At 33.5% G+C, this 12,125-nt stretch overlaps 1 pseudogene; it reads left to right on the top strand.

Annotated features, from left to right (window-relative positions):
- Positions 1-11,822, top strand: part of LOC107849338 — a 33,076-nt pseudogene extending 21,254 nt beyond the window's left edge.
- Positions 11,823-12,125: the final 303 nt, after the last annotated feature.

Raw genomic sequence — 12,125 nt, 5'->3', positions numbered from 1 at the left:
CATTTGGATAAGCGCATGTAGTGAGAATTCTTATTGAAGTATAGCATTGTACGTCTATATGTGATCACTAGTATGATCCTCAACTATTGATGCTTGCGACAAGTTAGAAACATGCGATTTTAAAGCTATTTGCTTCGTGATTTAGTATCCTTTCCATAGGTATTGTAATTCTTCTTTTGATAAAAATTTTAAATTATTGTTTTCAGAATTATGATTAAATATTATTTTTTTAATTTATACCTTCTTAATGTAGATTTATAAATCCCACATCAACTAAGCCTCAAGGTGAATGTAATGTGTCAATAAAAATTGGGATGGAATTTAATTCTGATGAGCACGCCTATGAATGCTAAAATGAATATAGAACTTCAATTAGGTTTAGTGTTCAAAAAGAATATGCTAATAAAAATAGAGTCCAAGGTTATGTAACTTCAAAAAAATTTACGTGTTATAAGAAAGATTACAGAAACATAGAAAAACGAGATTCGATGGTCAAAAAGCACAGAAAGAAAACCAGGACAGGGTGCTTAGCTCATAGTATTATTAGTCGTCAATCGAATGGAGTGCTTCGCATCATTTCGTTTGAAGATAAACATAACCATCCTCTTGTTGATCCTACTTTGGCTCATCTCTTACCGTCTCAAAGAAAGATAAAAGTTGTTCAAGCATATGAACTTGACTTGTTGGATGATTCAGGAATACGTCCGAAAAGCTTCATTTGAATATGTTGCTCATCAAACAGGAGGACAATCTTTTTTAGGTTACACAAAGAGGGATCATAAGAATTATCTTAGGGACAAAAGACAAGAAAGTTTGAAACATTGGGTGGGTCGTAGCTTGGTGAATTATTTTGAAAAAAAGGAACACTAGAAGATCCTGCTTTTCGATTTTATTTGCAGTTAGATAATGATAGTTTGATCACTAATGTATTTTGGCCTGATGCAAAGATGATAAGAGATTTTAAGATCTATGGAGATGTTGTGTCTTTTTATACAACATATAGGACAAATAAAGAGTATCGACCCTTGGTATTATTTGTTGGTTTCAATAATCACAGGGAAATGGTTATATTTGTGCAGCTCTTCTGTATGAATAATCAACTTAATCGTTTGAATGGCTTTTTAACACATTCTTTAGGATTATGGCTGCAGATAAACCACAAACATTCATGACAGATCAAGATCCAGCAATAGCCTCTGTTGTCTCATCAATAATGCCCCAAACATATCATCGCCTATGTGTATGGCACTTAGAAAAAAATGTGTTTAAACATCTTAACCATATCTTTAGATCTAATTCATCATTTTCGAAAGATTTTAGAAAATTGCTTTATGATTACGAATATGAGGAGGATTTTTTAAGTGCATGGCAGGATATGCTTAATAATTATGAACTCGAAGATAATAGTTGGTTGAAAGCTACATTTGCTATAAGGAAGAAATGGTCGATGACTTATGGAAGAAATACATTTTCAGCAGGTATGCGAAGCACACAATTAAGTGAGAGCTTTAATGAATCTTTGAGGGGATATTTGAAATTTGATTTGGATATTGTTCAATTTTTTTAAGCATTTTGAAATGTTAGTAGATGATAAGCGCACCAATGAGAATAAGTCAAATTTGATATGACCTAAAGAATACCTATTTTAAAGGTTAAGCTTCCTTTACTGATCATGCCAGGGGTATATATACCCCAACTATATTTGACATATTTCAAAATGAATGGGAAAGATCATTACTTGTTTCTATTAAGGACATTTATGATGAAGAAGATTTTTGTACATACAATGTTAGCACTTATGAAAGTGTTAAGGAGCATGCAATAATCGTGAAACGGACAGTAACTCAAGTTTCTTGTAGCTACAAAATGTTTGAGTTTATGGGTATACTATGCAGACATGCTTTAAAGATCCTACATATATTGAATGTAAAAAATATGATACCTGCATATTATATACTAAAGAGGTGGACAAAAGATGTTAAAAACATGCATGAGATGGATATCAATCTAGTAACAAAAGATTCTAATCCAAAAGTTGAAGTTATTACGAGGTATAGACATTTATGTCAAACTTTTGTCCAAATTTCAAGTGAAGCTTCTGGATCCAAATAAGGGTATTGATTGGCTGCAATATGTGTGAATGAGCTAATTACAAAGTTAAACGATATAAAGAAGAGAAAAGAATTTGTTGAAGAGCCAACTCAAGACAATAATATCCAAAATAAAGCGAACGAGATAGTGTTTGTTGATAACTTAAATATCTCAAAGGTAACTGGGTTAAAATGGAAGCAACCAACTCATCGTTCTAATACTCGACCAAAGATTTTTATGGAAAAGGCCTAGAGAAAAAATAAGAGTTCATTGCCAAAATCTCCAATTGGCCAAATTGATGAGCAGTCAGATAACTTTTCATCTCTTCAAGTCCCATATCCTCCTTTATCAGATGCATCAATGGATATGGTATCTTACGAGATATTAATTTTTTATTGTTTATTATAGTGTAACAAGTTATATTTTCCCTTTAAATAACAGGGTATAGTAGAAGAAAGCTTTCCTCTATGGTGCCTTTCACAATTGTCTCAAGGATCATCCCATGGAAGTCTGAGTCAACTCTTAAGAGTTAGTAAACAAGTTTGATGCTGCTTTTTTTTTTTTCCTTCTAATAAGTAATGTACTCATCTCGATACATGTTTGATCTTAACTAATTGTAGGATGTTACATTTAACAATTTAAACAAGTGATCTCAACGTTGATTATAGCAACTTCAAAAAGGCAGGGTTTCATGGTGATGGCGATTTCTGCAACCATAGTCTTGATCACCAAAATCCAGAACATTATTTAGCATCCTCTATTGATAGATTTGTTTTTAAGCATCAATCTGCTACATTATCAGCCTGAAATGTAAGAATTCAATAAACAAATTAAACGTGGTATTATTTAGTTTAAAAAGAGATGCAATTGCGTCTACCTTATTTTTCAGTTTTGTGTTACTTTGATGAAGCTTGCGCCAATGCTTTGCTCAGTTTGTTAAACTTGTTAGCTGAGGAGCCATTGTTTGCCTTTGGTTTCTGTTCTTCTGACTAGTTGAAGCTTATACCTCTATTTTTTAATTTCTCGAGTTAGTGGACGAATTTGTCGAGTTGAAGCTTATGCCTCTGTTTTACATATAGTTGTCTATTTGAAATATCCTCATTCATAATGGTTGTTCACAAAGAACTTAGCTTCCTTGCTTACCTACTGTGTAAGTCCTTGCACATTTCATATGGTTTTTGCAGTGGGTGCATATTTAATTTATGCAATTCTACTGTGCAAGGATTTCATATGTTTTTTTCATGCAACTACTGAATCGTATGGTGCTTCATGATCTTATGACTATCCACTTACCGTTGCAACTCTTTTCTTCGAAGCTTTGTTCTCTTTAGATTTATTAAGAATTTCGACGTACAGAAAGAAATGAACAAACTCTCAACAAGAACATCATATCTAAAACATAAAGACATGTGAAAACAGAGCGAAATTATTTTTTTTGAACACGTGCCCGCTGTTCAAAGGTATCCCATGGATTTAGTTGAGGTGTGCAAAAACTAGACCGGTCACCATAGTTATATAAAAATAGGATATTATGCGAGTTCCTTCTCTCTTGTCCCTTTTTTTTATTTTCACCTTTAAATTACAAAAAATTATGCAGTTAGTCCAATGCATGTTTCTTCGTGCAAAAAATAAATTTTTCCAACTGGTGCTTTGGCTATATGGGTTGCAATTATTACAATGCTAATGAGATTTTTATTTGAAGTACTCTTTCAATCTAAGGATCTGTAGGCAGCATATTAATTGGAATAGAATACATACAATGAAGCAAATCGATATGCGGTAGAGTCAGGAGCATATTAACAGTATGCATATGAAGATATTGCTCAAAATGTCATTGTACAGATAAGGAATTTAGGTTTCCCTGAAGGAAAACCACCATATCTTGTAAATACTCTTAGCAATAACAAAAGGGAGAACAAAAGATGACAGGATCTTCATCGACCTCTGCATGACAATAGGAGAAACTGTTATGTTGTCGAGTATAGGTAAATGTTTAGGGAAATTGACCAGTATACTCAAACTATCTCATTGGTCTTTTTTTGCATATGTGCAGCGTAAAATCAAATAAACTAACATATTTTCTCAGTCTTCAAGAATATAAAGCAAGAGCAAGCACTTAATCAATAACCAGATGTTAAGCTATACAAATTCATGATTTGCATAAAAAGGGATAAGTAAACTTTGGTTCTTTCCCAATAACAGAAAGCGTTGAGATATTGTTTGAAGCCTTTCCCAAAGCCAGTAGCAGTATTTTTCAACTCTAAAAATATTATTTCTCAATCCACTTAAAACTGAGGATTCTTCGATGATTACTAAACAAGCTAAAACAGACGCGCAAACATGATCCTTTCAATAGGGCAAATATGTGTGGATAATGGTTGAGTAAGATTTCAAATCATGATGACCGCACAATCTCATCTAAAAGCTTAAGCGGTTAGAGAGAATGGAACCGATTTACTAAATATACAAATGATTAACCTGTGAAAACTTGACATCATCAGCAAATAAGAATAACAAAAACAATGTGATCAACCTCAAAATCAATAGTACTTCAAGTAATTCCTGACTTTAGTGAGTGAGGTAACATACAAATTGGTGATAAAACTTCCTGGAAACTCTTATAGTGTCAAAGATTAAGGTCATGGCGATGTCCTTTCAATTCAAGTTCATCACATCATTAGAGAGGAATATATCCCTCAAACTATCAGGCACAACTTAGTACTATAGGCTTATATAATCATCTGCGCGTTTACAATGAACAACATAATCCCACTCGAATGATGAGACTTTTTTTTTATCAAAGAATAAACTAGAAGGGCCATGATCAGGCTGCACAACAAGCCTTACAGGACTCTCCGCACCTTCTTCAATAGACAGTTTCCCACAATTGTAGTTGATATCTATTTTCACAAAAATAGGGTAGACGCAATTGATCTATATAGATGGATACTTCTTGGCCTGCTGTCCATGATCCTGTGCACTTTCATCGCTGCTTTAGAGAGTATGTAGGCTAACATGAAAGAATGCCAACCCTTATCTTAAAGTGAATCTTCTTGAAGTCATTCAAATATTCATTTATTACCTCTTCTATTTTCTCTTTTGTGAGGTGTTCAGTGTCACTTAATACTCCTTTAGGCTCTTCATGTTTCAAGTTCTGAAAATGCAATTAGGAAAATTTCACTCAGCTACTCATGTGTTATTTACATTGAATTATCGAATTTGCTAATAAATAACCTATCTTAATTATTCACATTATGTGTATTAAGTTTCCTGTGATTGTAAATGTATTATGCAGACAAATATCCCCTTCACATCTTAATGAGAATCCGAAAATTGACAAGACTAAAACCTATTTTCATCATTTACGTTATGTATATTGAGTTTTCTGTGATTGCTAATATATTATAAAGACAAACATCCTCTTCACATCTTATTGAGAAACAGAAAATTGACAAGACTAAATCCAAGTTAGCTAGTTTATATGAAATAAAGTACGAGGACCCTTTTTTGTGGGAGTGTTTTATCCTCAATGTAGGATGTTTCAGCACGAATTTGAATTTAGTTGGGTTCCAATGAGAATACCGAATGAAAAATTATAAAAAATGTATGAATCTAATGGTCGACAAGATCAATGATTAAGGTTTGGAGGTACATGAAAAGCTCTAAAATCCTAAAAATGAGTTTTAACTTTTTATTTGGAAAGGAGTATCGTGTAGATGGCGAATAAAATTAGCCAAGAATAGAAAGATTCTTGCCTAATTTAATGTTGCCCATAAAAAAAGTAGTAAAACAGATAATTAAGAGGCTTAACCATGGTTTAAGGGCCTGCTAAATGCTGACCATTAGATTTAAAATGGGACAGATGTCGCAAGAATAATGGTGTACTGCAGCAACTGGAGAGATCATCTACTGGAGATAAGCCTCATCCAATTGTCTTAGTGGGATAATTAATACAACTTTTACATTTGGAAACCAATTCTACGTTATTAAATTGGATGGGAATAAGCTAGAGGGAAAAATTCCACGATGTTTGATCAATTGCATAGATTTGGAACTTCTGAATTTAGGTAACAATCAGTTGAATGACACATTTCCAAGACTGTTGGGCACCCTACCAAGTTTAGTCATTTTAAAGTTGGCTTCTTGCACAAGCCCATTAAAAGTTCAAATAATTGAAACTTGTTTAATTTGCAAAACTTCGAATTATTGATCTCTCATCCAATGAATTTAGTAGAAATTTACTAGTAAATCTTTTTCAGAATTTTCATGCCATGAAAGTAATTGATGAGGACATGATAGGGATTGACTTTTATAATTGTGATAATTCCTCGACAACTACTACAAAGGGATTGGATCTTGTTTTTTGTTCGAATTTGATGAATAAAAACAGAATTATCAATCTCTCAAGGAATAGATTTGAAGGTCCTATACCAAACATAATTGGAGATCTCGCTGGGCTTCGTAAGTTAAACTTATCTCCTAATCACTTGGAAGGCCATATACCAGCATCATTGCATTATTTATTTGTACTTGAATCATTGGATCTCTTATCAAACAAAATTGGCAGAGAAATTCCACAGCAACTTGCATCCCTCACATTTCTTGCAGTCTTAAATCTCTCTCACAATCAACTTGTTGGATGCATCCCCAAAGGAAAATAATTTTATACGTTTGAGAATAGCTAATGCGAAGGAAATGATGGACTACGTGGATTTCCACTGTCAAAAGATTGTGATGGTGGTGACGGGGTACCACAAGTGACAACTCTAGTTGAGCTAGATCAAGAAGGAGGAAAAGATTCACCAATGATCAGTTGACAGGCAATTCTCATGGGTTACAGTTGTGGTCTAGTTGTTGGACTGTCCATAATATACATAACGTTGTCAACTCAATATCCAACGTGGTTGTCGTGGATGATTATACAATTGGAACACAGAATTATTATGACAATAAAAAGGCACAAGAAAAGATTTTAGTGTGTAGCTTCTAGGTATCCAACTTAATCTCTATCCTTTAGAAGATTACGTTTTGTATATCCTTGTATTTTCTACTTCATTCATCCTTAAAGCTCTTAACTTCAATTCATTCGAAAATTGCAGGATTTGTCTCTGAGTTGCTGGGAAGCATAGAATTTTTTTTACTTTCCTAGTTCATATTCAGCCTAATTATTAGTTAGCTAATTGGATTCCACTACAAAGTTCAGTAAATAAAATTTATGAGTTTATATTATCTTTTTCGTAATTACACACAGTAATATAATTGCAAGCTAAATGTTTATAACTATTAAGACTGTCCTTGATGATATGATTAATTGGCTTATATTTCCTTCAATGTATAAAGACTGCTCTATAGTTCAAGCATATAAACATTTAATCCAAATATTAAGGCAATCTGGAGAGTAGCTCAAAATTTTAGTCGAGTGACTTCGTACCTTTCCTTACTGAGAAAGGGTTTTTAGAGACATCTTCCATTCATATTGATTTTGATTTTTCCACACTGCCTCTGTTTTGATCAAGAATTCCCAGCAAATCCTTGGCTCTTCGAACGTTATGGAATTTCACACCTGTCGAATCTTTCATCTACCTACTCTTATTATGACCTAAAATGTTCCTGCAAATGACTTTCTCTTGGAATGTGAACAAATATATCATGTGCATTGCTTAACCGTACTTTGACTATATTATGCGGAGCTGAATTAATTTTTTTTTGGGAATGCACTATAAATCCTAATGTATGAAATCCATATGCTATGCTATGTATTGATGCCTAGTTAATTGGTTAAATTTAGCTTACATTAATTAGCCAATTAGCAATAGAAAATCAGAAGATTATTGTTAATCACATATTAAAATTATCAGACATTTAGTACATGAATATAACCATTAATCAATTTTACATGAATATGATTTTACCACTCTGGAAAGTTAACTATAATAGCACAATGAAGGATACAAGCACAACTAAATACAAAATTCAAATTAGAGAAAAGACAACATTTCACCCTAAACTTAGCACTCTAACTCATTTCAAGTGAATTTAATACCTCCTTAGAAATAGATAACCACACTTGTGGTGGGAGGTGTTCTACACGCACCTCCACCTGTTAAATTTATTTTTTTTAATATTTTTTTAAACTTCTTATCTTTTTATCTTCCACTATTCTTGAAACTTAGGGAGTGAGATTGACTTGCATGTGATGCTTGTTCAAATACAACCATGACAATGTTTTTTTTTTTTTTTTGATTGCCCAAGGTATCCCCACAGCCGGCAACCGGGAGGCTAATCCTCTATTCCTCGGTCAGCGCATTTTGCGGTAGGAAATTGGCCACAGAGTTTGCTCCATTCGTCAGAGGCAGGGAACCATGACAATAGTTCTTTTACTTTATTCAAGTACATTAAACTTGTACCCTCAATAATCCATTGGAATCAAAAAGTCCATTAAGGGTATACTTCCAAATTTCATCTCGGAAAAATTGGGGTTTTTTGTGATGATTTACTTTTAGAAGAAGAAAGCCTCCATCTTTATTTGTTTTGAAATTATGGATTAAAAAAATATAAGAAATAAAAAGCACATATTGAGGAGTTCGTCGAAAAAATGTCGGGTAAATATTTTGATCTGTGTTCATTGTGAAAAATGGTGCAAGCACTTTAAATGAAAGGGAAGAAAGAAAATAACCAAAAACAAAGAAAAGGAAATAAAGAGAAGGTCCTTTGAACGTCACCTCTAAAGGGGGTATTAAATTCATTTGGAAAGAGTTTAGGAGGGTAAAGAATTACTCATAAAGTTAAAGTGGTAAAGTAAGTTCAGTGAACAAGTTCAGAGAGAATTTTATGTTTTTTCTCTTCAAATTAGCTAAGAGCCATGAAAAATATAAATTTTTAATGACAATAAAATTAAACTATGCAACTATTCACTCAAACAAGATTGTAGCCGACTAACGACGTGATTCTGTCATGATCCTATTATAAGATATGAGACTTGAATTTCAAATCGGTTAATTGGGGAGCTAATGAGGAGCTTATGAAAGCTAACATCTTGTTTTGCCAAACATAAGTTTGAAGTCATAATGCGGAAAAACTAATATACACCCAGGGATATGGTGTTACAAGTTATGAGCTTCTAGCACAAATATATCAACAAAACATATCATCTTAACAAGAACAGTAATATAAGGTATGAGTCAGAAATGTGCTACGAAATGATGAAAATACGGACACAAATAAATTAGATCAACACAACAAGTAGAACTAATTACTTATGTTGATTAGCTAATTTTGAAGAGTAAATACATAATTACATCACTGATCTTGTCCGAAATTTTCAAAAAGACACCTAAACTTTAGCTTCGATCTATTACCCCACTAACCTTCTTTATTTCGTTGCAAATACACTATTTTGATCCTCTACGTGTATACACGCGCCACAAGCGCGTGAAAAGGCAAAAATTGACCAATTAGAAGCTGCCACGTGTAAATAATTTAATATATAATTTATATATGTTTTTAAATTAATACTTATTTATTTTTTAAAATTATTTCATAACCACTACCCACCCACCCCACCCCCGCAACCCCACTCATCCACCATTGTCTTCTTCCCCAACTTCTTCTTCATCACCATAACTCAACAACAACATCAATTACAACAACAAAAACATCAATTAAAGCAACAACAACAACATCATTATCACCATAATTTTAAAAAGGAAATCTGATGTACAATCTATATTTTAATGGAGCTTTAAGCTCCATTTTAATGGAGGGAACTGGACAGGAATGGGGGAGGAAGGTGTTGCACGGGGTGGGGGTGGGGAGGTGGGGTGGGGTCATAAATAAAAATGGAGCTTAAAGCTCCATTAAAATGGAGATTGTACAGGAGATTTAAGCTCCATTTTAATGGAGGAAACTGGAGGCGGGGGAAGGGGGAGCTGTTGAACCTGGACGCATGGGGGAGGGGGAGCTGTTGGACACGAGGTAGGGTGGGGTGGGGGGAGAGGGGTGATAAATTAAATAAAAAGAAAAAATTTATTAAAAAAATAAATAAAATATGAAATTATAAATATTTGACACGTGGCAGCACCTGATTGGTGCGTGCATTCACTTTCTTTATTGTGACTGGATTCAGCGAAAAATGGTGTATTTGTAACGAAATAAAGAAGAATCGTGCGATAATAGATCGAAATTAAAGTTTAGATGTCTTTTTGCTAAACTCGGACAAGATCAGGGGATAATTATATATTTACTCAATTATAAAATATTAACACTAGAACCAGCAGGCAAAATATTTGTCATACGTAAACCAGAAGTTTCCAGCAGCCAAAAAGACTGCTATACTAGATACATAGGTTAAGATTCAAGTAAGTTGCTAGTTAATACTAATAGTACCTCATTTCATCAGGTGGTTTTTAGATATGTGTAGATTAGATAGCAGAATTACACTTGCATCAACAGATTAGTTTCCACCCACAACAACAATTTGTTTTGCTAGCAAAAGAGAAATTTCAGATATTGACACTATTTATGGAGGAGAGCCAGAGATAAACAGAAGGATTTTCTCTATATCCTTCATCCCTTAGTAAACTGAAAAGTGCTCCCCTGCAAAAACAACAATATCTCTTGTAATGAAGAGTGTTGAGGAATCAGCACAGACAAGTAAACTCGATGTTCCATAAAAGAGCTCTGTGATGTGGCAGGCAGAAAAGGTGCCTTAATTGTAAATCAATAGCATTAAGTTGTAATAGTTAGCGTGTCCAAGAACGCACTTCTTCATCTGAAAGAAGGGCTCTTTTTACTTGTTTATTTAGATACCCCATTCATTTCAAAAGACTTTGCAAGAAATGTTACTCAAGCTATCATTTAAATTTCGGAAGCTTTGGAGGATTCCATAGTCTTCTGGTCAGATGTACGGATGGTCGGTGGTAACCATTAATGGTCCATCTTAGAATTTCAAAGTGTAAGTTTTTATGGCCCACATTATTAATTTATTTTGATTTAATAATCAATAAGTTAAATCCAACATCTGTATGAAAAAATTACCTACTGAGATTAAGACCACTAACTATTATTCACAACTCATGTTGATGGAGTGTTAGTGGGATTAGAATTACTATATCCACAAGTCACATTGATGGAGCATGAAAAAATAACTATTCTATTCTCAGTATTATAAAAGGGGTCCTCTCTTTGTTAAAATATAGAGTAAGTTTTATCAAAACTATTCTGAAACGTAAGGTAAAAAGAAAGAAACAAAACTTATGTTCTTGGTTTTAGAACAGGAAGAAAAGTTATGAAGAATTTCGGTATGTTTCTTGACTGACTTATTGTTATAGAATGGTATGTGAAAATCATTAAGTTCTATGATTCTGAAATCTTATAATCCTTACACGTGGTATCAGTGCAAAGTTTAGGAACTAATGATTTCCTCTGTTACGACGTTTAATGGTCTTAACTTTTCAGATTGGTGCGAACAAATCAGACTCCATTTTGGAGATTTAGATGTTGATGTTGCACTTTACTCTAGAAGTCAACTGTTATTACTTAAATTAGCAGTGATGAAGAAAGGTTCTATTATAAGCATTAGGATCGATCTAACATTAGGCCTAATGTTTATGCGAATGAATATTGCGGGCAACATTAAGACTACTCTTTCCAAAACTGAAAACGCAAAAGAACTTCTGAAACTAGTGGAAGAATCCCCCAAATTGTTGATAAGTCTCTTGCTGGGATACTAATGGGTACTTTGACCACCATGAAGTTTGATGGTTTACGTACTATGCATGATCATGTCATTAAAATAGCAAACATAGAAGCAAAACTTAGGTATTTGGAAATGGAAGTGGAACAAAATTTCCTTGTGCAATTCATCATCAACTCATTGCCGTCTGAGTATGGTGCTTTTCAAATGAACTACAACACCATGAAGACAAATAGAACGTGCATGAATTGCACAGTATGCTGGTTCAGGAGGAAACAAGGCTGAAGAATCAAGAAACCTACTCCATTAACTTTGTAAATCATCAAGGAGCTGAAAAGAA

Source organism: Capsicum annuum, chromosome 1 (genome assembly GCF_002878395.1).
Source record: "Capsicum annuum cultivar UCD-10X-F1 chromosome 1, UCD10Xv1.1, whole genome shotgun sequence".
NCBI lineage: Eukaryota > Viridiplantae > Streptophyta > Magnoliopsida > Solanales > Solanaceae > Capsicum > Capsicum annuum.
Note: the sequence above shows the minus strand (reverse complement) of the source record. Positions and strands in the feature narration are given on the sequence as shown.